This window comes from Pseudophryne corroboree, chromosome 3, assembly GCF_028390025.1.
Source record: "Pseudophryne corroboree isolate aPseCor3 chromosome 3, aPseCor3.hap2, whole genome shotgun sequence".
NCBI classification, from domain to species: domain Eukaryota; kingdom Metazoa; phylum Chordata; class Amphibia; order Anura; family Myobatrachidae; genus Pseudophryne; species Pseudophryne corroboree.
Genome location: NC_086446.1, coordinates 184,208,935 through 184,233,463, shown reverse-complemented (window position 1 = coordinate 184,233,463; position 24,529 = coordinate 184,208,935). Strand labels below are relative to the sequence as shown.

The following is a 24,529-nucleotide window of genomic DNA, read 5'->3' as shown; positions in this document are numbered from 1 at the left end:
ATCCGTGGCCTCTTCCTCTCAGAGAAGACCTGTTGCAACAGGGGCCCTGTCTGTTCCAAGACTTACCGCGGCTGAGTTTGACGGCATGGCGGTTGAACGCCGAATCCTAGCTGGGAAGGGCATTCCGGAAGAAGTCATACCTACTCTGATAAGGGCTAGGAAGGAGGTGACGGCGAAGCATTATCACCGTTTCTGGAGGAAGTACGTATCTTGGTGTGAAACCAAGAATGCTCCTGCGGAAGTTTTCCATCTGGCCCGTTTTCTCCACTTTCTGCAGACAGGAGTGGATATGGGCCTAAAATTAGGCTCCATTAAGGTACAGATTTCGGCCCTATCAATTTTCTTTCAGAAGGAATTAGCTTCTCTCCCAGAAGTCCAGACTTTTGTAAAGGGAGTGCTGCACATACAGCCTCCTTTTGTGCCTCCAGTGGCACCATGGGACCTTAACGTGGTGTTACAGTTCCTGAAATCTCACTGGTTTGAGCCACTTCAAACGGTGGAATTAAATTTCTTGGAAGGTGGTCATGTTGTTGGCCTTGGCTTCTGCATTGTATCTGATTTTTCATGTGGATAGAGCAGAATTGCGGACTTGTCCTCAATTTTTACCTAAGGTGGTCTAATCGTTTCATATGAACCAACCTATTGTGGTGCCTGTGGCTACGGGGGACTTGGAGGATTCCAAGTCCCTTGATGTAGTCAGGGCCTTGAAAATTTATGTAGCCAGGACGGCTCGGGTTAGGAAAACAGAGGCTCTGTTTGTCCTGTATGCTGCCAACAAGGTTGTCGCTCCTGCTTCTAAGCAGACTATTGCTCGCTGGATCTGTAACACGATTCAGCAGGCTCATTCTACGGCTGGATTGCCATTACTAAATTCAGTAAAGGCCCATTCCACTAGGAAGGTGGGCTCTTCTTGGGCGGCTGCCCGAGGCGTCTCGGCATTACAGCTTTGCCGAGCGGCGACTCGGTCGGGTTCAAACACTTTTGCGAAATTCTACAAGTTTGATACCCTGGCTGATGAGGACCTACTGTTTGCTCAATCGGTGCTGCAGAGTCATCCGCACTCTCCCGCCCGGTCTGGAGCTTTGGTATAATCCTCAAGGTCCTTACGGAGTCCCCAGCATCCTCTAGGACATAAGAGAAAATAAGATTTTAAACCTACCGGTAAATCTTTTTCTCCTAGTCCGTAGAGGATGCTGGGCGCCCGTCCCAGTGCGGACAAAATTCTGCAAGTCTTGTATATAGTTATTGCTTACATAAGGGTTATGTTACAGTTTTGATCAGTCTCTGACTGATGCTGTTTGTTTCATACTGTTGACTGGTTCGTATATTCCAGGTTATACGGTGTGGATGGTGTGGGCTGGTATGAATCTTGCCCTTTGATTAACAAAATCCTTTCCTCGTACTGTCCGTCTCCTCTGGGCACAGTTTCTCTAACTGAGGTCTGGAGGAGGGGCATAGAGGGAGGAGCCAGTGCACACCCATTCTAAAGTTCTTTATAGTGCCCATGTCTCCTGCGGAGCCCGTCTATACCCCATGGTCCTTACGGAGTCCCCAGCATCCTCTACGGACTAGGAGAAAAAGATTTACCAGTAGGTTTAAAATCTTATTTTTTCAATACAATGTTTTAATTTTACCCCTATTCAAATTCTTCATTTTCTTCTAAATTGCAAAAGTATCTAACCAACTAACAAGTTAACTAATTTGTCTGTATTACACTTACACATATTGCTCCAGACAGTATTATTTTATCGCAAACCGCGCTTTTAACGTAAATATTCAAACTTATCGTTAATTTTTTCTGCAATTTATTTTCTAAACTTAAAAGTTCTGCTTGCATAAATAGTCCACTTATGTTACGTGGAAGCGCCAAGTTTACATAGATGAACCATATTGTCCTAACAACTGGCCTTCAATTAGACTCTTCGGGCTAAATTTACTAAGGTGGGAGGGGTTTTTTTTGTGTTTTTTTTTTTAGAGCTGCTGATGTGTCTCATAGCAACCAATCAGATTCTACTTAACATTTATCTAGCTGCTTCTAGAAGATAATAGAATCCAATTAGTTGCTATGGGCAACATTGCCAGCTCTAAAAAAAAACTCCCACCTTAGTAAAATTACCCCTTCCTGTGAATCATTAAAAAAAAAAAAGATCAGATGGATTAGGTGTTTTAAATGTTACTTTTCTGCGTCTTCACTATGTTCTGCATGTGCATTGCTTTGTTTTTGTCTGTAGACCCTAGTACAAACTAAGTTCTGCATGCTGTATTTTGTCAAAATGTCATCTGCATGGGGCATTTGTACCATGTTTGGTTTTGTGCTAGGTAATTTTTAACAGGTTTGTGACCAAAAATTGTGTAAATTGTCTGGATGCAGAATGGGCTTTACACCTACTCAGACTATGGGGTATATTTAATTGAAGTCGAAAGCTGCCGTCTGTCGAAAAGACGGCAGTTTTCAACTTTTTTAGGTCGGAAGGGGTCCTGACCTATTCAATATAACCCAAAATTATTCCACAAGTCGAGGAATTCTACTTGTGAGATGGCATTGAATAACCCTTGTCGGATCCATTCCGACAAATGAATGTCGGAATGGATCCGACTTCAATTGAGATGTAATAAATATACGTAAAATACTGTCTTTGGTGATCAGAATGATCAATAAATATAAAATGCTGTATCAAATAACAGCAATAATAATTATAATACTTATTCAGCAGAAAGCATCTAGCTACAAGAATCCATGTTGAGCTTTATAAGCCAAGGTCATAAAGCATATATTAATTTTCTAATTTTATCAAAAAGTATCTTTAAGTTGTGCTATTTATACACACATTAACAGCAAACACTGGATGAGATTTGCTAATTCCACAGGCTGGAAAATCATGTCCGTCCTCTCTCCTTGATAGTCCTTTGGTTTACATGGAAAAAAAAAAGAATCCTACAAATTACAGTATGCGGGGCAAATTATGCTGTTGTCTTGGCAAAAAGTATTTAATAAGGTCTAGTAACATTTTGAACAATACGAAAGTGGAAATTGCACATTGATAAACTTTTGGGAGGAGTACATAAACACAACCCTAGTTTATCTATCGCCTGAGATTTCCAGTACAACCCTGGACCCCTCCTCTGCTCTTAGATTCCCCAGGCTCAGGATCTTTCTCCAGTGATCCATAGGCTAAATGAGGAACATGTGAAAATGTAAAATAAATCTCCCAGCTCATCCTCCATGTGGAGGGTGGATAATTTATTGAGCACTGCCATTAATCAAATGCATTTTTTATGAGCCAGATAAAAGAGAAAATTAGACGGCTTTCCCCCACCCCCTGATGTTCTGTTCACCTTCTCTGGTTCCATTTTAGAAGAAGGCTGCTAAAGGGATGGGGTGAAAGGGTTTGAGTAAGTAAGGTTAACCACACAATTACATGTCAGCTCAGCTCATTCTTGCTTAGATCAATGTGTTAGGGGGAAAAGCAAGAATTATGCTGGATTCAACAGGGAGAAGTGACCCCTGCAAGTCATTCATCTGAATCATCCCGAGGTGACATCACTTGTCATAACTCATCAACCAGCAGGGCCCTTGAACGGAATCGACTTGTCCTCTTGGATTAAAGTGATACCGTGCAAGGTTCTGCTTCCTTTCTGTGAAGGCAGGCAAAGGACTATGATAGGCCGTGATAAAGCCAGCATCCCTTTGCAGAACTGGCAGCTTACAGACTCAGCCTGTGTCAGCATATCACACACTTAGTGTGTACTGTAAATCTAAGTTTAAACATATATGACAACTTAACATCAGTAAGATACACTAAGTTGTGAGAGGCACTAGGACAATACGAAGTGAATACAAACAGGTACAAAAGGGTGAGAAGAGCCATCTTGTTAAACTGTATGACACAAATATGCCAACTTTTATTGCAAACAGGGATAATTTTTCAGTAAACTCCAAAAATGCCTTTCGTTATGCATGTGTCTGCGATTGGAAGTATATATTTTCTGCCGGGTTGCAAAGAGTCATCATAACAAAACATTAAACTCTCGTCAGTCATCATGATTCATTGTTTAAAAAGATGACATATAAATATGATGATCAGTTTAGCAAATAATAGTCTGTTGTATAAAACTACTAAACAACTTGATGAGAGCAGTCTACTAATTCTTTCTGAGCAACTTTATTATAAGTCAAATACACGTTTACTTTATAATAGCATCTCCATATTGCACCCAGTCATGTAAAGAGAATGTTAATAAATCAAAGCAAATAGTTATGTCACTTATTTCACATACCACTGCCCTATGACCACTCCCCCCAAAAAACAAGATGCAGCTCCTTATTAACTATTTAGCAGATCTCAGGGCTTGTGGAGTTCTCTAACAGGAAAGGAATTAAGAGATTCTCCATCTGGATGACCCTTCCTGACTGTCACTGATAAATGTGCTGAGTTTGACATTACACAGGAAGCACGCCTGCCTTGGCCTGCACACTCTCCCCATACACTGGTTACATTACAATGGGACTCAGATGTGGGAAAGTGGAGGAGTAAATCACTCAGATCTGGACAGTTTGTAAAGTATCAGCTGCTGCTAACAAATACAGCACCATAAGTTTGCGGACTTTGTACTTAAAGTTATGGCAGTATTTTTATTCTTATGCTAAAACTGTGCAGATGTTCTTAACCCTGCAAAGTCAAGGACGTTGGCTCATTGTAACGGTAAAATATTGTCAGAAAATAGAGCATGATATCACACTCTACTCCCTTTGGTGGAAAGCTCGTCCAGTCGCCTCCCACCTCTTATGATACAGAGTACATAAAAGTGATATCATCACTAATATAACTAATTACCTGCAAAAGAAAACTTATCTAGATAACGGTATTTTGGAAAATCAGGTAATATTCTTTCGTAGAATCCTTACTGGTTTAATGGACACATTATGGGACTTATCTTTTTAGCTCTATAAAATTGGATGTAAATATTGAGCTGGGTACACACTACACAATATATTGGGTAATCCTTGTAGTTTTTACCAATCTGGACAACTATTGTATAGTGTATACAACCCAATCTTTCATTGCATCATCCGATCAAATGTTCTGCATGTAAGATGGAATGATTCCACAAATGACATGGTACGGTTACATTCAAACAGGGGCGTCGGAATGGGGGGGGTGGGCAAGGGGGCAGCTTGCTCCCCCTAAAACATGAGAGAGGCGCCATCCGCATCTACCCGGTCCCGCACGAATGTGCAGCCGCCGCCACCAGCTTCAGCGCTGCCCGCGCTGTATTAGCACTAGCTGAGTAGGGCGCCGCATTTAGCCGCGATACAGCCGGCAGCACTCACTCATCACAGTGATCAGTGCTGCTGCAGAGACGCGTCTCTTCCCTGTTCAGTGACTTCAGTGCATATGTAATGAGCGACGGAGCGTCATGAAGTCACACTACTCATTACAATATGCAGAAACTGTGCTGGGGCAGGGCGGGCCGCTACATTCGAGTGGAGGAAGCGCGTTTTAGCATTTGGAACGCGCTGCCCGCCGGCGCCATCGTATCCCAAGGGCCTCTTATTTAGGTATGCTGTTGGCGCTGAGCCAATATTAAAATATTTAATCCATTATTGTTACTTTCATGTTGCTCTAATTCATTAATTCTTAAACTTCATTGCTCCACACTACAGTTTGTCTAATTTTATTAAGGCAGGCTGCTGCAGCATGAGTTCCATACCCTAGCTTCCAATGCCCCCCGTGTGCCTCTCACCTCCTCTCTCCCCCCGTGTGCCTCTCACCTGCTCTCTCCCTCCGTGCTCCTCTCCCCTGCTCTCCCCCTATCTCTCCCCCGTCCACCTCTCACCTGCTCTCTCCCTCCGTGCGCCTCTCACCTGCTCTCTCCCTCTCTCCCCCTGTGTGCCTCTCACCTCCTCTCTCCCTGTCTCTCCCCCTGTGTGCCTCTCACCTGCTCTCTCCCTGTCTCTCCCCCTGTCCGCCTCTCACCTACTCTCTCCCTGTCTCTTCCCCCGTGCGCCTCTCACCTGCTCTCTCCCTGTCTCTCCCCCTGTGCGCCTCTCACCTGCTCTCCTCCTGTCTCTCCCCCCGTGTGCCTCTCACCTACTCTCCCCCTGTGCGCCTCTCACCTGCTCTCTCCCTCCGTGCGCCTCTCACCTGCTCTCTCCCTCGGTGTGCCTCTCACCTGCTCTCCCCGTGTGCCTCTCGCCTGCTCTCCCTGTCTCTCCGCCTGTGCGCCACTCACCTGCTCTCTCCCTCTCTCCCCTTGTGTGCCTCTCACCTGCTCTCTCCCTGTCTCTCCCCTGTGTGCTTCTCACCTGCTCTCTCCCCGTCTCTCCTCCCGTGCGTCTCTCACCTGCTCTCTCCTTCCGTGCGTCTCTCACCTGCTCTCTCCCTCCGTGTGCCTCTCACCTGCTCTCTCCCCCTGTGTGCCTCTCGCCTACTCTCTCCCTGTCTCTCCGCCTGTGCGCCTCTCACCTGCTCTCTACCTGTCTCTCCCCCCATGTGCCTCTCACCTGCTCTCTTCCGGTCTCTCCCTTGTGTGCCTCTCACCTGCTCTCTCCCTAGATCTCCCCCTGTGGGGTATGAGATTACTATGTGTGATGCGTTATCTGGGTTTTTTTTTTTTTTTAGAGAACTGTTAATGAGTTATTATATTGGAAGCAGAGGCTACCAGTTTGATACCTACTGATTGCTTCTGCCACTGGTTACAATTATAATAGTGCTAGGCCTGGGAGGAAATTCCCAGGGCCCTATCCCACTGGGACTCCTTTCACTGTCAGTCCTACACCTGGCTGCTAGCTACATTGCCTTCCGAGTCACCCACTGTCTCCCTGTACCCTTGGGGTTACTATTGTGTGGCCATGCACCTTCCTTGTGAAGCAACATCCCTTTTTGCCTTCGGGGATGCTGCCCCTTTACAATGTTTATCCCATCAAGGGGCACCAAAAATCTATATTCACTTACCAAAATAATTAAGCTGGGGCCGACCCTGCTAGCAGTGGTGCATCCGGCACCGCTACTATTACTTTACATATCGGGAAGGCGCTGAAGCTGCCTTCCCAGTGTGCTTCGCCAACCCCACCTCATTTCCTGAAGTGTCTACGCTCTGCGGAGACATGCTGCTCGTGACAGCAGAGGTAAGCATCAGCATAGCTGCTGGCTGTGGCAGCGGTGCGAACGGGTCAGAACTGCACATTGCGCAGGCGCGTTGTTGCCCGGCGACAGCTGTCGGCGGGTAGCGACGCCACGTATGAAGAAAGAAGATTGACAGGAGGAAGGCGTTCCAGGGCGTCAACTCACCGTTTTCTGGGCGTGGAGATCCGAACGCATGCGCGTCCAGGCGTTTGGAGGTCGGATGTCTGACGTCAATTCCGGGATCTTCATCGCTGGATCCATCGCACAGGGTAAGTAACTACAGGGCTAGTCTTGTTTTACACAAAACTTTTTTTGCAAAGCAGGGCTGCACAAGCGATCGCAGCCCTGCTATGCTAAAATACACTCCCCCATAGGCGGCGTCTAGTTGATCGCACGGGCAGCAAAAAGTTACTACGTGCAATCAACTCGGAATGACCCCCAGTATGTACCTTTTTGCTTGTATGGTTTACTTCACACACTGTAACCTTTGTAGTGCAACCAAGATGGCTGTCTCACTTGGTACGCCCATGGGTGGGATGAAAAATGCTTGGAACTGACACTTGCACACTAGAAAACTACATTACCTCTGCACTAATAATGTGAGAGAGAGTTGATATGGCAGAAATTACACACCACACTAAAACATTAGTTACAGAAACAAATGTATTAAAATAAGTTGACCAGTCAAAATTAACATAGAACTTCAGGAATAAACATGAGATACACATAAAAGGTTTACACCAATTGAACCATCTATTAATAATTAAATATATCAAAAAAGATATATATGTTCAGGGAGGTGGAACTTTATAGACTAAATGTAGCAGGTAGTAATGGAGTTATCTTTGTAACTGTATTTGCACAAGTAGCAAGTTCTTAGCATCAAATGCAGTATTATAATTAGTCCAGGTGTTTCCTGAGACAGTCTAATACTCCATTATAGCGCATACTGTATACTGTAACTGTTAAGCCAGTTCTGTGTGTAAATGGCTCTCCACACACAGCCTATGTATTTAGAACTGCTCTCCACTACGGCAGAAATGAGGATCCCCTCTATATTGAAAAAAAGGGGAACAAAATCCCTGAAATGCCGCGGCACGCGCATGGTTATCGGGGTTAACTGGATAGCCCCCGGTGATGCAACTACCATGGGTAATTGAATACCGCCCTTTTGAGTACTGCTGTAGAAAAGCGTTATATTACCCCCTTTCACTTTCTATTCTTTTATGTTATGCAACTAATTATACATTTCTAATCATGACCGTTGTTACTATTAGTGTCTTGATTTGCTACAGTTTTATTTTCCACAAGCCCAAATAAGCTTCTATTATTTTACCTTGATACTCTGCACCTATTGACCAGGCCTGATAACTTTTATTGCCTATGTGTATTTGTTTAATTAATCACAAGCTTTATAATAGCTGTCTGTTATGATTTTATTGGAGGCACATCACAAAGTAGGATTAAATGTCATCGTTATTGATAGATCCACTTACTTAAGTTATTAAGCATATTAAGAAATTCAGTTATTTCCTCAACTATACAGTACTGGCTAAACACCCTTGCTTCACTACGGAATTTCAAGTATTTCTGTGAGTGTGACTTTAATTTGAAGGACTTTCTGGTAAACTACATTTATAGGGGGATATTCTAGGTGAAAAAGCAGCACTTTTCCAGTTTTTTTTAGAGCGAATAGGGATTTGCCCTAGCCAATAGCAGGGCCGTTTTTCTGCCTAGGCAAAACATTCGGCAGGAGCGAAAGACACGTGTTATCGCACCTGCACTGGTAAAAACGTGGCCCGTCTTCACCATTTTGAGACATTTTTGAAGAGGCGGCCAGCAATTGAATATGCGGGGGGGGGGGGGGGCTGATTGAATATTCCCCTTAGTCTTTCCTTCAGGCTGGAGAACGACCAGGATGTCAGAGGAGCTGACTCTGGAAGAGGCAATATACAACTGGCCATGGGAGAAGCAGTGACTCCTCAGATCCACACCAGCCACTTTCAAGATCTGCCCCTGAGCTTTGTTAATGGTTATGGCATAGTAGACCTTTACCGGGAACTGCAGCTGTTTGAACTGGAAATGGTAGTCTGATGGGATCAGAGGAATTCTCAGAATTAAGTTTCTCACTGTCCGACGCCTGTGAATATTGTTGCTTCAATTACAAGTTTGTGCACCTGCAGCCTGGTACCACTGCACAGTTTGGGTGGATGGAAGCTGCGTAAAAGCATTATGGGGACGCCAACTTTGAGATAGAGTACATGAGGTGGTATTCCAGGTGGGTTCAGAGTATTAAGAAACTGTACAGGGTGTCCTCCACCACGGAATCAACCGACTCGTACCTAACCATATTAGTAGCCAGCTTCTTCAACAAAGTGTTGTTGATGTTAACTACTGTCATTTGTCAGCCCTCTCCCTCAGCCAAGAGACTCTCTTACCTCCATTCTCATTCAAAGCCGGGTAGATACTCTCAATCAAAGCGTTCAAGTCGTAGACTAAATCGCAGAGGTTTTTCCGGAATACGGACTCCCCCCCCCCCACCTCCTCCAAAAACTAGCCATGCCCTATTTTCAGAAGTAATTCAGAAAACTCCTCTGCTTTCAAGGCGCCTTTAAGGTGCACTCGCATGTTGAACCTCAAGGAAAGGACGTTGACTCCTGGCCATAAGTAGGATAACTTAAGACATGCCTTGACCTCGTCGTGCATGAGTACCCCCCGCAGCAGAACAGGTACTTAGACACTTAATTTGGTAACATTTGTATGCAAAAACTAAATGTAAATCTTATCTGGATTAAGAGATAATGAAGAATTTAGTAAGAAAAAAAAAAAGAAACACATTTCACCCCTTTGGGGGGAAAATTTTGATAAATTCCTTCTTAGTGGGTGCCTACGTCACAAAACAAAGCTACTATCCAAGTTTTAAGTTCCTAGTCCTCATGGTTCTGGAGATTTCGAGATGAGTCAGGGAGTCACTCAGTGGTATTTGGCTATATATGTAGATTTTTATGGCTTTTTAATAAACTAGATAGTCATTGAGTAGCTGAAAGCATAGAATGTGCCTTTGCAACAAGGTAATAGGAAATGCACAGAGAATCAACCTGAGTTTGTTGCGCAATATATTTTCTATATATCTATAAAATAAGCAATAGCGTAACACAAATTAAAAAAAAAGACAACAAACAACTGATTCTGTGAAGAATGACTGTTCAACCAATTTTATGTTGGGTACACACTTAGAAATATATCTGTAGATTAACTGATTTGCAGATATATCTATAGGCCGATCGGACAGTGTGTTGTGCATGCACTCTGCCCGATCCGTCCTGACTGACGTCACAAACTGGATTGTGCATTTCCATGTGCCCGCTCAGTCGTGCTGTCAATCACCCCTGGCTTGTGCAGTGACGCTGATCGCCCGCACACACAGCACGTTGTGCCAATATATTGTAAGCTTGCGAGCAGGGCCTTCCTACCTCTATCTCTGTCTGTTTTTAACCAGTTTTGTTCTATTACTGTTGTTCTAATTGTAAAGCGCAACTGAATATGCTGTGCTACATAAGAAACTGTTAATAAATAAATAATAAATATATCTGTAGCTATATCAGCCATTGGCTGTGCAGCAGGGCCGACACGATATGTCTGTGAACGCTGGTACACAGTGACAGACAGACCATCGATATATCGTCCGTTCAATTGACCGGACGATATATCGGCCAGTATGTGCTCTTTGAGAAAGCTAGTGAGACTGTACACTTGATAATCAGGTGGAGATCATACCAGTCAGTGTACTTATTTGGACACACTAAGGGGTCGATTTATCACAATCTGCATTTGAGGATGCGGATGTGATAAAATCGGCCCAATCCGCAATGTTACAATTGATTACACTGTATGGAGGTATCATTTATTGCATGCAGGGACAGAGTTTGCGAGAAAGCTTTGTCCCTATGATGCTACCATGCAGCCTTCTTCAGGGTATTTTTCGTAAAAAATACCCTTTGTGCATGCTGTACATGCGTTGCTGCCGACGCTGCCTCTAAAGCTGCCGGCCTGTCCCCCCGCCTTCCCCCTTTTGCGACTACACCCACACCAAGCTTCCCCCCCCCCCCTTCCCAAAGCTTCCCCCGCTGCACGTACTACCAGCATCCAGGGACCAGTGATCGATGCTCCAGGAGGGCTGTCGGTCTTCGGATACTCTTCCCCCATTACTTACCTTGTGTTTGCCAAGCAGGTGGGGTGGGGTAGAAGATGTCCGTGCCTGAGTCAGTGCTGCTGATCATCAATATTACACTGCGCTTTCCAGTGAATACTGAATTATTCAGCTTAGTTCCTATCCCCATTGAGGGTTACAGTTTAAATTACCCACAAAACAAACATACAGTACTAATGCCTCACTGTGCGCTTGTCCAAATCAAACCTAAGGAACTAGCACAGTGAGGCAGCAATGCTAACCAATGTGCTACAGCACAATACATCTAGATGTAACAGATGAAAAGCACAAGTCAAATTGGTACGTCTCCTTTAATAATCTCTAGGTGAAATATTCTTTGACTACGCTGTTACTTATGTTGATTTTTATTATTTTAGGATTATAGCATACCTGAACAAATAAAAACTGTCAATCTAATAAAAAAAAAGATAATGGCTACATTTCTTCATTGTTTTCACCCCTCTATAGAGTATACTCAGTGATATTTCACATCATGATCATGTAGTGCGGCTGTACAATGTGTTGCAAGCCTCCGGAAATAAATCTTGTCTATGGGATTGGAACTTAAATGTCAAACTCATTCTGCTACTGTGACCTAGCAAATGACCTCCGGCTGCTGAGGACCAGATTTGTAAAACCTATGCTTTGCCCTGTCCTCTCTTGATTTTAACATATTTGGTTGTTATTTTTTTTCTCTTGAATACACATATGCAACAAGAAGTTACTGTAACTCAAAATATTGAAGCCTCACAATCTGTACTTTGTCACCATAGCTGGAGATACTGGCCAGGTACAAGCCATAGGTTTTTTCTCTCTGGGTCAACACATTACATTTAAATCTTCAATTAACGCAATGCACCAGGCTGTGGGCCTGACAAGGATGGTTTACTCATAATCTGAAAAAGTGCAGCGCATACAGTGAAATGGCTGAGCCAGCAAGATGGAACAGTGAGCAAGAGAGACACAGAACGCTGTAAACTTTTTACTACCCTGCAGTAAAATACTAAATAAATAATATTACATGCACATCTTACCTCTGTGATTGGCTGGGTCCCTTGATACGGATGGCAGAGGGGTGTAAGACAAATCAGGAGAGCTGGAGTCTGTACCGCTTGAAACCTAAGGGCCAACAAAAATAAGAAACATCAGTCAAAAAAGTCAGGTGTATAATGCTGTGTTTTTACCATTAAAAATACAGATAATGAAGACAGTATCTGTCACACTGAAGTTATGCTGCAGGTTTATTATTACACATCACAAAAGCAGCACCATAACAGGAGGTAAAATACATCCAGTACATCTATAAGATGAACTGGCAGAGGTCAATTTAATTGCGGACATTGCCTGTAATGTGCTGTTACAATGTCAGTGACGGGACATCAAATAAACTGAAATTGCATATTTTGGGGGGCAGATTAAAATATGCAATTGCAGGGTTACTGTAATTCGGCACAGACACCGACATAATCACGGGTACACCGGCAACTGGATTGACCTTGTAGAGTGGGGTCTAATTTAGTACCATGGGGTATAGACGGGTCCACTAGGAGCCACTGGCACTTTAAGAGTTTAATAGTGTGGGCTGGCCCCTCCGTCTATGCTCCTCCTACCAGACTCAGTCTAGAAACAGTGCCCGAGGAGACGGACATACTTCAAGAGAAGGAAATACACAGATAGTGGTGAGATTCACACCAGCTCACACATAACAAAAGGAAAGCCAAGTTAACCAACAAGAATTGATTCAGCAACGGCTGAACCAACAATACTTAACCGAGTAACAATGCAGGAATACAAAGCACTGGGCGGGTGCCCAGCATCCTCTACGGACTACAAGAAAAGGATTTACCGGTAGGTATATAAAATACTATTTTCTCTTACGTCCTAGAGGATGCTGGGGTCCAATTTAGTACCATGGGGATGTACCAAAGCTCCCAGTACGGGAGGGAGAGTGCTGAGGTTCCTGCAGAACAGATTGACCAAACTTAAGGGCCTCAGAGGCCAAAGTATCGAACTTGTAGAACTTAGCAAACGTGTTCGACCCTGACCAAGTAGCTGCTCGTCAAAGCTGAAGAGCCAAGACACCGGGCAGCCGTCCAGGAAGAACCCACTTTACGGGTAGAGTGGGCATGAACCGATTTTGGAATCGGCAATCCAGTCGTAGAATAAGCATGCTGGATAGTAAGCCTGATCAAGCGAGAAATTGTCTGCTTAGAAGCAGTACACCCAATCTTGTTGGGATCATAAAGGAGAAATAGTGCGTCCGACTTCCTGTGACGAGCCGTTCGCTTCACACATATCTTCAAAGCCCACACAACTTCCAAGGACTTTGAGGTAACAGAGGTGTCAGTAGCCACTGGCACCACAGTAGGTTGGTTGATATGGAAAGCCGATACAACGCGTTCTGAGCTCAGCATTATCCTCATGGAAAATCAAGTAGGGGATCTTCTGCGACAATGCCCCCAATTCCGACACACGTCTTGCAGATGCCAATGCCAGCAGTGTGACGCCTTCCAAGAAAGAAACTTTACGTCTACCTCCTGTAAAGGTTCGAACCAATCCGATTAAAGGAACTGCAGCACCACATTAAGATTCCAAGGTGCCATAGGAGGCACAAAGGGGGGCTGGATGTGCAGAACTCCTTTCAATAAAGTCTGAACTTCAAACAAATGTTTCTGGAAGAAAATGGACAAGGCCGAAATCAGGACCTTTAAAGAGCCCAAGCATAGGCCCATATCCACACCCGCTTGCAGAAAGAGGGGAAAACGTCCCAGTTGAAACTCCACCGTTGGAAACTTCTTGGATTCACACCAAGATACATACTTCTTCCAAATACGATGGTAATGCTTAGACGTTACTCCCTTCCTAACTTGGATCAGAGTAGGAATGACCTTGTTTGAAATGCCTCTCTGAGCTAAGATCTGCCGTTCAACCTCCATGCCGTCAAACGTGGCCATGGTAAGTCCATCAGTAATTCCAGAAGATCCGCGTACCAAGCCCTTCTTGGCCAGTCCGGAGCAATGAGGATCGCCTGAACTCTCGTTCTTTTTATTAGTTTTAGAATCCTTGGGATGAGTGGAAGAGGAGGGAACACATACACGGACTGGAACACCCACGGAGTTACCAGGGCATCCACCACCACTGCATGCGGGTCCGGGTCCCGTGACCTGGAACAGTACCTCCGAAGCTTCTTTTTGAGGTGAGAGGCCATCATGTCTATCTGAGGTACGCCCCATCGGCTTGTTACCTCTGTGAATAACTCCGGGTGGAGGCCCCATTCTCCTGGATGGAGATCGTGTCTGCTGAGGAAGTCCGCTTCCCAGTTGTCCACTCCCAGAATGAAGATTGCGGACAACGCCACCGCGTGTCTTTCTGCCCAGAGGAGGATTCTTGTTACCTCTGACATTGCAGCTCTGCTCTACTTTCCGCCCTACCTGTTTATGTAGCACACTGCTGTGACGTTGTCCGACTGAACTTGAATGGCTTGATCTTTCAGAAGATGTGCGGCTTGTAGAAGGCCGTTGTATATGGCCCTCAGTTCCAGAGAGTTTATTGGAAGGAGAGACTCCTGACTTGACCACCTTCTTTGAAAGTTTTGCCCCTGGGTGACTGCTCCCCAACCTCTGAGACTTGCATCCATGGTTAGAAGAATCCAATTCTGAATCCCGAACCTGCGTCTCTCGAGTAGGTGAGAAGTTTGGAGCCACCAGAGGAGTGAAATTCTGGCTTTTGGCGACAGGCGTATCCGCTGGTGCATGTGGAGATGCGATCCAGACCACTTGTCCAGAAGATCCAGCTGGAAGAACCGTGCATGAAATCTTCCATACTGTAGAGCCTCGTAGGAGGCTACTATCTTTCCCAGAAGGCGAATGCACTGATGAACCGATACCCGGGCTGGCCTCAGGACATCCCGGACCATTGATTGGATCACCAACGCTTTCTCCACCGGTAGATACACCTTCTGCACTTCCGTGTCGAGAATAATCCCCAGGTAGGGCAGTCTCCTTGTCGGCTCCAAATGTGACTTTGGAAGGTTCAGGATCGACCCGTGATCCTGAAGTAGTTGAGTTGAGAGAGCAATACTCTGCTACAGTCTCTCCCTGGAAGATGCCTTTATCAGTAAATTGTCCAGATATGGAATTATGTTCACTCCCTGCTTGCGGAGGAGGAACATCATCTCTGCCATGACCTTGGTGAATACCCTTGGTGCAGTGAAGAGGCCAAATGGCAATGTTTGGAACTGATAGTGACAGTTCTGAAGTGCAAACCGTAAGTAAGCCTGATGAGGCGGCCAGATCAGAATGTGAAGGTACACATCCTTGATATCCAGGGATACCAGGAATTCCTCCTCCTCCAGACCTGAGATCACCGCTATCAGGGACTCCATCTTGAATTTGAATACCTTTAAGTAGGGGGTCAATGACTTTAGTTTCAATATTGGTCTTACCGAACCGTCCGGTTTCAGAACCACAAACAGGGTGGAGTAATAACCCTTGTGTGTTAAGTGAGGCGGAACTGGAACAATGACATTTGTTCGTACCAAATTTTGAATGGCATCCTGTTGGATAGAACTTTCTGTCAGCAAAGCTGGTAAGCCTGATTTGAAGAATCTGTGAGGTGAGAGTTCCTGAAACTCCAGTCTGTACCCCTGGGCAACAATATCTTTTACCCAGGGGTCTAGGCACGATGACACCCAGACGTGACTGAAATCTTTTAGTCTCGCTCCCACCTGAGCTCCAGGCTGGGAGGTCCACTGTCATGCCGAAGATTTTGAGGAAGCAGAACCTGGTTTCTGTTCCTGGGAACCTGCTGGTGCAGGTTTTCTGAATTTTCCCCGATCTCTAAAGAAAGGATTTTTTAAATTTTGCGTTCCGAAAGGACTGCAGTGGAGGTGTAGGATAAGATTTCCAAGCCGATGCAGCTGCAGAGGGAAAACTCGAGATCCACGCATCCAGTGCTTCCCCAAACAGGGCCTGACATGTGAAGGGTAGATTCTCCACACTTTTCTTGGATTCCGCATCCGCAGTCCATTGGCGTAGCCAGAGACCTCTACATGCCGAGACTGCCATGGAAGTAGCCCATGCATTAAGCAGGCCAATGTCCTCCATGGCCTCCACCATGAAGCCAGCAGAAACCTGTATGTGACGTAAAAACAAGTCAATGTCAATCCTATCCATAGTATCTAATTCCTTTAGTAATGTTCCTGACCACTTTACTTTAGAAATCCACGCACACGCAATAGTGGGCCTTAAAGCCACGCCTGTAGCAGTGTATAGTGATTTCAGCGTAGTCTCAATATTGCGGTCAGCCAGCTCCTTTAAGGCGGTTGAACCGGGGACAGGTAAAACCACCTTGATACAGAAGCGTCTACTATAGGTGGGTTTTCCCACTTTTTTCTGTCCTCTTCAGGGAAAGGAAAAGCAATGCAAAATCTCTTAGGGATCTGGAAATTTTTTCTCTGGGTTTTCCCAGGATTTTTCAAACAAGGAGTTTAACTCCTTAGAAGCAGGAAAGGTAAGCGAGGATTTCTTATTTACGGTAAAATAAGATTCCTCCTCCTGCTCAGGTGCCTTCTCAGCAATGTTCAAAACATCCCTATTGGCTTCAATCATTAATTGCACCCCTTTAGCAAGGGATGCATCCCCCCCTGCATATCCCCCTCACTGTCCCCAGTATCAGAGTCGGAATCAGTGTCAGCTTGCATTATCTGGGCAAGTGTACGCTTTTGTGGGTATGTAGGTGGGGTTTTTGACGAAATAATGGGGGCCAAACACTGTAACCCCTCCAAAGATTTCCTCAAAAACTGCGTTTCTTTCTCAGTATGTGACATCCTTGTAGAAATCTGGGATATCATTCCCCTTAAAGAATCCACCCATGCGGGTTCGGATTCCAAAGGCTGAGAAAGGATATGGCAGTCTTGAGTACATGGAATAGATAAAAGATAAGATAAACATTCTGCAGCGCAGGACACAGAATCCTTAGACATGGTAATGTGTAATACACACACTTACACACACACATACAGGAAAATGTCAGATACAGTTTCCCCCAGAGCACCTTCAGAGAGTCACAAGGAGCCAGCCACACTGCGCCCCTGTAGGCAGTTATTATGATAAAAGCCTGGCGCTTACTAACTATCCTTAATAGGGTAGTTAGTCCTGATATACAGTAACACTCCCCCATCCCTGTCTATAACACCCTGGTACCGCAGAGTACTTGTGGAGTTATGTGAAGGGCAGCGCTCCCTGTCAGCGTCTCTGTCTGTATGATCTGCAGGGAGAAAATGGCGCTGGTGAGTACTGGATCCGCTCTGAGAGGAAGCCCTGTCCCCTGCAATGGCACGCGCTTCCCGCACTTATTATTTATACTGGCCTGAGGTTTTGTGTGTTAACAGCGGGATTAGCCCCTGTTAACAATGTGACCAGTGTAGGTTTAATTGCGCTGGCTCAGGACGCCCCTCCAGCGTCTACATGTGTGATGTTGCTGAGACTCCAGGAGCGCAGCATGTCAGAGCTGCGCTTCAACCCTTGTGCCGCCCGACCCGCTAACCGGGACGCCGGCGATATACTCGCCACTCTTCTATCTTCTGGCTCTGTTAGGGGGTGGCGGCCGTGCTGCGGGAGCGGTCTCCTCGTGGACTTGCGATCAGCACCCTTAGGAGCTCAGTGTCCTGTCAGCGGAACAGAAAGCCATTAACTCTTCAGGACGTTGGTTCCTACTCCCCCCTTGTGTCCCACGAAGCAGGGAGGCTGTTGCCAGCAGCCTTCCTGTAAAACAACAAACTCTAAACTTTAATAAAAGAAAATAAAACTAAGAAAACTCCTAGGAGCTCCCCTAGCTGTGACTGGCTCCTCCGGGCACATTTTCTAAACTGAGTCTGGTAGGAGGGGCATAGAGAGAGGGGCCAGCCCACACTATTAAACTCTTAAAGTGCCAGTGGCTCCTAGTGGACCCCATGGTACTAAATTGGACCCGAGCATCCTCTAGGACATAAGAGAAAGATGTACTGTATAACAGTAAATAAATACTCTGTATGGTGACCTTTAAGGTGTGTACACACGGTGAAATCCTTGCTATGCCCGATTTTGACTATGTGATTTCCCTTGAACTCCCCCAGAGCCCAGATGGCACAGATTTTGACTAGCTGTGCTGGAGATTTTGTCTAAGTACAATTTTGACTATACTTTGTATTGGATAGTACACTAGATAGTAAAGATGTACTTGCCTGCACAGTCTATCTAGCCTTACAATACTGACCCCATGGGAGTGCGCATCGGGATCGAATCTGTATCACAAGCTGCCTAACACCTTGAGATATGCACTAACTTTTCATAAGATATTGAGTATATAGTCAAAATCTTACAGATTTACCTCACTGTGTGTACACACCTTTAGACTGGATGCTATTGTGTCAACCAGCATATAGCAAAATCAAAGATTGTTTTGTGTTTTTGTTTAGAAGAGTATTATAATAATAATAATAGTAATTTTGCAACTGTTGGAAATTATAAAAATGTTGTTTTACACGTTTCACCTCACAACTTTTGGAACTCACTGAAGCTTTAACCCAGTGGTTCCCAAACTTTTCTGAATCACGGTATACTAGAGTATCAGAATTTTTTTCATGGAACACCTAGGCCAAGAGTTTCTTACTGGGAAATTTAGAAAGAAATACTAAATTAAGTAAACTGGGTTTACATGTTATCCTTGTGTTCAATTGTGTGGTGAGGGGCAAGATGTGCTGCTGGTCCACATATTTTATGATTAGCATTCACCAGCACTGGTTTTGCCTATTGCATTGACCATGAATAATTTGAATTGGTCCTAGACCACCAACCCGAATCACTCCTGCAAGTGTCCCGAGGAACCCAGGGTGCCACGGTATACAGATTGAAAACCACTGACTTAATCTGCTGGCATGGGCACACACAGTATTGGTGTATGAAACAGCACCTCAGGACCTCAGTGTCCTGTCAGATGGGATTATGAACCATTAACCCTCAGGAGGTTGGTTCGGTCCCCCCTCTAAGTCCCACGAAGCAGGTAGACTGGTTGCCAAACAGTACTACCTGAAAATAAATAACTAAAATAAAAAATAAAGGAAACTCTCTGGAACTCCAGAGAAATGGGCACATGGGCACATTTTTCTAAACTGAGCCTGGTAGGAGGGGCATAGGGGGGAGGAGCCAGTACACGCATACACACCAGGGACGTGCAGTGTGCACTGCCTCCCCTGTGATTATCAAAATAATATAAAGAAGATACTTATGACACATAGTCTGTGTCATAAGTATCTTCTTTATGTAATTCTAACAATTTTCCTAGCTTAAATGTGTTTGGGAGGCACTTATAGCAGTGCCTCCCAAACATAATGGAAACGGGACGGAGCGGGGGGCGGGGCCAAGCACTGGGCTGTAAAAGCCCATTCAAAAAGATAGGGAAAGCGGCACTTCTACAAGTGCCTCGCTGACAGGGACACCACCCCCATGTCAGCGAGGCACCTGTGATTGGACAGCGGATCCAGTGCTGGATCCGCTGTCCAATCACCTACGCGGCGCTGGGGGCGGCGGATCCCGGCGGTGAGTGGCGTCTGCTGTGTGCAGCTCTCCCCCCCCCCCCCTACCTCCGCCGGCTCCGTCCTCCCACTGACAGGAGCGGCGGTGTGCGGCTCTTTCCCTCCTCCGGCGTGGCCCTGCAGTGTGCGGCTCTCCCCAGCAGCAGCAGGTTAGTGTGTGTGTGTGTGTGTGTGTGTGTGTGTGTGTGTGTGTGTCTGTGCCCCCGCAGTGGTAAAACCAGCTCAATATCTTTTCACCCCGTATGTAATTAACCCTCAGCCTGCCACGCTATCAGTTGCTTACGCATCTCCTGTTACACGTGACTTCTTATGCACGATACCTGCTCTCTTAGGCAGCCTATTGGTCCACCGCGGGCACCGTATGTACGAACGTACAGGACCCATCACCTCCGATCATTAAGCAATGGCACATATGCCTGGAGGTGACGGGTCCTGTACGTTCGTACATACAGTGCCCGTGGTGGAACAATAGGCTACCTATAAGAGCAGGTACCGTGCCGAAGAAGTCACGTGGAACAGGAGATGCGGAAGCAACTGACAGCGCAGTAGGCTGAGGATTTTGCATGCCATAAACTCAGAGATTTAGCCATGCCTTGTGATTTTTCTTAATTTGCTTCTTTAATATATTACTTTATACATATTCTATTATGGCAAACAAAATTTTTAAAATTCATCCACTCGCTACTCGTGAAAAACAGCTTAGCCGTGCTTTGCATGTTGTGCCAAATTTGTAAAAAAGCAAAGATCTAAGTGGACACATCTGTATGTGTGAGTGTGTAAGTGTGTTTTAATAAATTTTTACTTTCACGGTGTGTGAGTTGTGTTTTTATTTGGGTATTTTTTGTTGTTGTAGAACTACAGGTACCAGCGGGCCCGTTATTTCCCCGCATGCTGGTACTTGAGGTTCTCCAAGTACCAGCAAGCGGGGGAGGCTTGCTGGGCCTTGTAGTTCCACAACAAAAAACAATACTCTTTTTTTTTTTACACACATGGCTATCAGCCCAGCACCCACCGCTCAGGGGTGCTGGGGACATCCTCGGGCTTCACCCCTGGCCCTTGGGTGCCTGGAGGGGGGGGGGGGGGTGACCCCTTGATTTAAGGGATCCCCACTCCTCCAGGGAACCCCGCTCAGGGGTGACTAGTTGGGGGGGGTAATGCCACGGGCGCAGGGACCTACATAAATGTGTCCCCCGGCTGTGGCATTATGTCCCTGGCTAGTGGAGCCCGGTGCTGGTTTTAAAAATACGGGGGACTCCTACATCTTTTGTCCCCCGTATTTTTGGAACCAGGACCGGACTAAGAGCCCGGTGCTGGCTGTCTGAATACGGGAAACCCCTGTCCAATTTTTTCCCCAGTATTTAAACAACCAGGACCGGCTCAAATAGCCCGAGGCTGGTTATACTTCGGAGGGGGACCTCACTTATTTTTATTTTTTATTTTTTTTAACCCATTCAGACCCTTCTCCATTAAGTTAATGGAAGCCCTGGACAACAAAATTGCATTCATGTCCTCCTCTTACTCCCTTCCCAGTCCCAAACACTATTTTGTTTTCTATAAAAATGTACAATATACAGCAAGTATGATGAGCAGTCAGGCAGCGGGCATTGGCGGCATCGGACTGAGATGCAAATTAGTGGCGGAGGGCTGGGTCAGCTGATGGTGGGCGAGTTTGTAAGCCATTGGCGGTGGCAGCGGGCATCGGCTCAGAGGCAGTAGTGGGCATTGGCTCGGCGGCGGTAGGGGTCATCGGCAGGATTTGGCAGACATTATGGCTGTAGTGCCTCACAAGCCACTGACCTCACTGCACGCCACTGATACACACACTAAAGGTTTTTAAAGTGCCAGGTTCAAGTGGACCCGATCTATACCCCATGGTACTAAAGTACAGTTCCCCAGTATCCATTAGGACGTTAGTGAAAGAGAGATTAATGACAATAATTGCACATTTAATATAACTAATTTGTCCTGGATAGTGGCTTGACACTTGAACATCAGGTATCAGCCACAATCAAATCCTCATTCTTTCACCTGAGGAACATAGCCAGAATCAAGCACTAAATTCCTCAGAAGATCTGCCTAAAGTCAGACATGCATTTGTATCATCTCGATTAGACTACTGCCATACCCTCTACCTTGGTCTCCCAGCAAAGGAATTGCACTGCTTACAGATGGTACAAAATACAGTTGCCAGGCTATTAACCAACCAGCCCCATTCTAGTCACATAACACCCATCACTGGCTGCCTGTAAGATGGCTACTCGTTTTCAAGATTGACTCACTCACTTCCAAAACCGTACATTTCCAGGCCCAAGATACCTGAAGCAGCTTCGGATTTCTTAATGTCCCACTCAGTTACTGCAATCTGTAGATGAATGACTATTAAGAGTACCTAGAATCTCACTGAATTCATCTGGGGATGAAGCTTTCAGTTTTGTAGCTCTGGCTCTTCTATGGAACTCGTTTCCCTGCACAGTTTAAGAGGCTTCTACTCTAGGATCCTTCAAAAATAGACTCAAGACTTACAGATGTGTCCACATACATCAAGCCTCCTGGCACATTAAACAGCCCTTCTAGTTATGCCATACCGTGATTATGTAGCGCCAAGAGTCTTTTTGTGCAACTTTCATCCTTTAAAATGTATCTTATTCCCAAAACAGTGCGAACAAGGGGGGTAATTTCAAGTTGATCGCAGCAGGAAATTTTTTAGCAGTTGGGCAAAACCATGTGCACTGCAGGGGGGGCAGATAGAACATGTGCAGAGAGAGATAGATTTGGGTATGGTGAGTTCAATCTGCAATCTAAATTGCAGTGTAAAAATAAAGCAGCCAGTATTTACCCTGCACAGAAACAAAATAACCCACCCAAATCTAACTCTCTTTGCACATGTTATATCTGCCTCCCCTGCAGTGCACATGGTTTTGCCCAACTGCAAAAAAATTTCCTGCTGCGATCAACTTGGAATTACCCCCAAGATGCACAAGCAGACTCTGATGATTAAAATATGTGGCATGCTTATATTCTGTGTGTGACTGCGGCTGTAGCTGCATACTAAATGCTACAGTACAGTGTTTTTCTGGAAAATACTGTAACGTACCACTTTGTATGCCGCTACAGCTGCAGACGCACACAGAATATAGGCATTCCACATATTTTAATCAGCATAGTTTGCTTGTACGTATTAATCACATAGCGATGCAAAGACACATTTTCGGCAAAAGAAAAAAAAAGACACCTGACACTAACGGAGTTGCACGAGACCTGTCAGCTCACTCACTCCTGCTGCGTGGTGTATTGAGGCAACATGTATGAGGACACATCTGTACCTATTTAATCTAGCATTTCACTAAAATCTGTCAAGCATGTTTTGGATTTTGTGCTTTAAAGGCAAATGTATAGCACTTTGTGTCCTAAGAGGAGATACAGTAAGTGCTATTTAAATATTATTATTATTATTAATAAAATGTATTTTATATTGTAATCAATCATGCAGGACCCATCTGGGACTGGAAATCACTAGTATAGAACAAAATTACAATTTATCTAGTACTCAGCTTCATGGACCATAGGTAAACCAATATTTATGACAAATGAAACAGTACAAAAGTTATTGCTATGAAAGAATGGATGGTATAGGAAAAGAAAAATAGATATTCTACTGCAATTTCTCAGCAAAAAATGTGAGAAATTAAAGTAAATTCATAGCAGTCACAAATGTGTGTTATGTCTATTAATATTTACCTTTTTTCAACTATACAGTATACTGGCAAATGAAATCATATACAGGAAGATATGAACAATTGTGAGGTCACTAAATATGGCAGACTCTTCAGAAATAAGATGAATGACATTTTTCTAGGTAAGAACCAATCATGTGGGAACACAATCCTGCATAAAACATCCCAGAATGTATTTAGAATTGTTTTTCTTCAATGTGAATTAATTCTAAATTTGTAATTGTGCCACCCTGAAGCTTGTGCTGAACATTTCAACATCCCCTCCTGGTGTTTCTGAATTAATTGGTTCCTGTTACAGACCAACCACCAACAAATACATGAACAAACTAATAACATAAATAGAGATTTTCTGCAGCACCTAAAAAGAGTTGACCTAGATCTGGAGTTTACATCAAACAAAAATGGAGAGCAAAGCATTAAAAAACTGCTGCGACTAGGAGACAACTACTGAAATATATTTCAGAAATGAAAAGAATGTATTTTTATTGTGCCTAAGTTTCATTTTTTTTTTTTTTTTTTTTTTAAACAGGATTATGTGATGCAAGCTGAAATTACAGGCATCAATTGATCAATCTAAAACTAAAATCCTTGTTATACACTTCTGTCAGTTCGGTTATCTCCTAGGTCAGAGGTCGGGATAAGGGAAGAAAACTACTTTAACATCACTAGGGATGTCAGGATTGGAATCTAAAAGAAAAGGTGGTATTACACAGCGCTGCTATCACTTTGGTATAATTATTAAATTAACATTTATTCATATAGCGGTAGCATATTCTAGTGCGCTTACAATTATGAACAAAACAGAAATAAATCAAGACTGGCAAACAAAGAGGGCCCTGCTCGCATGCTTATAATCTGTAGAGAAAGATGAATTTGATAAATTCAG

The 24,529-nt window shown here is 44.7% G+C and overlaps 1 long non-coding RNA gene across 1 annotated transcript in view; it reads right to left on the bottom strand.

The window, feature by feature from the left end:
- LOC135055071 (uncharacterized) overlaps positions 1–24,529 on the bottom strand; it is a 596,275-nt gene that overhangs the window by 278,931 nt on the left and 292,815 nt on the right. Inside the window, exon 2 of the long non-coding RNA XR_010243638.1 lies at positions 12,372–12,456. This is a non-coding gene — a long non-coding RNA (uncharacterized LOC135055071). The remainder of the gene's footprint in view (positions 1–12,371; positions 12,457–24,529) is intronic.